The sequence below is a fragment of the Cucurbita maxima genome, unplaced genomic scaffold (assembly GCF_002738345.1).
Source record: "Cucurbita maxima cultivar Rimu unplaced genomic scaffold, Cmax_1.0 Cma_Scf00056, whole genome shotgun sequence".
NCBI lineage: Eukaryota > Viridiplantae > Streptophyta > Magnoliopsida > Cucurbitales > Cucurbitaceae > Cucurbita > Cucurbita maxima.
In genome coordinates this window covers 533,986-534,728 of record NW_019272072.1, presented here as the reverse complement: position 1 = coordinate 534,728, position 743 = coordinate 533,986, and positions in this window count along the sequence as shown.

The window sequence follows — 743 nt, the reverse complement described above, 5'->3', positions numbered from 1 at the left end:
TACCCGGTGTGATTCAATCTTTCAGCTCAAACTTTCCTATTGCCTGATGGAAAAGATAGGAGTACGACTACCTTTTCCTTTTCTTGCCCGAGCCAAGGGATTATTCAGTTTCTACCAAAAAGTTTGCTATCTATTAGTTGTCATAATCGAATGTATTTCTCATTTCATGTTAGCTCCTCCAAGAGCTTCCAGGTCCATAATAGACAAAATCTTGAACTTCTATCGGATTTATAGCATTGCCTGGTAAGCTCGCCGTTGAGGGTTGGCCTTACAGGAGATCGAGCAGCCTTTCTTTCCCTACCTAGTATGCTTTCCCACTTATCGCGCAACTAGCCAACTAGCCAAAGAGAGAGAGAGAGGGATCATGTCAATCAATTTGTATGTGCATTTTGTCCGTCCTGTACTTGCTTGCTTAGCTTTCTTACCCAACATCTCCGATTTCGCCCAAATCAAGAGGTCCTGCTTATCCATACCCAACAATCACACTTTCAGTTGAAAGGCTGATTTTTTTTCATAAACTAGGTTCATAGATCAAGAAAGAATGAAACTACTTATAAAGACGGTTACACGATACGTCTTTTCATACTCGCCTTTTCTTTAACCCTGCTATCAACCTAGTCATTCTCGCTTGTTGCTTTAAAGGGTCTCCCCACTGTAGATTACTCTGATTGTTTTTGCGTCCCTATGCCAAAAAGGATGGGCGAGTTTGGTTTGAGTGTTCATCGATTGGGCGGATCCATTTG